At 43.1% G+C, this 353-nt stretch overlaps 1 protein-coding gene across 1 annotated transcript in view; it reads left to right on the top strand.

Moving 5' to 3' along the window:
• ZFP28 (ZFP28 zinc finger protein) overlaps window positions 1–353 on the top strand; it is a 19,819-nt gene that overhangs the window by 11,546 nt on the left and 7,920 nt on the right. The gene's annotated exons all lie outside the window — the stretch shown is intronic.

The following is a 353-nucleotide window of genomic DNA, read 5'->3' on the forward strand; positions in this document are numbered from 1 at the left end:
TTGAATCGAATAAAAGTTTAAAATACACGGGAATGTGTCAGAACTGTATGCTGAAATCATAAAAATCCGCGGGCGGTGGCCCAGGGCACCCCCTCGGCAGTGGGGCAGGAAAGCGCTGCGGGCAGAGTGCTCATGATGCCGCCTCCTGGCGCACCCCAACTTGTCTGAGGCCGCACCTCGGTTCTTAGAAGCATTTCATTCATTAAAAGCATTATTGTGTTTTTCTTATCACACGCTCATTTTTATTTTAGAAAAAAATATTGTTAGGTTTTTAACGTTTATTTATTTATTTTTTTAATGGACACATAGTGAAGACTAAAAGTAAAAGCAGGAATCCTTAGGGCCCGGTGTCG

The sequence above is a fragment of the Propithecus coquereli genome, unplaced genomic scaffold (assembly GCF_000956105.1).
Source record: "Propithecus coquereli isolate 6110/MARCELLA unplaced genomic scaffold, Pcoq_1.0 Scaffold425, whole genome shotgun sequence".
Classification (NCBI taxonomy): Eukaryota; Metazoa; Chordata; class Mammalia; order Primates; family Indriidae; genus Propithecus; species Propithecus coquereli.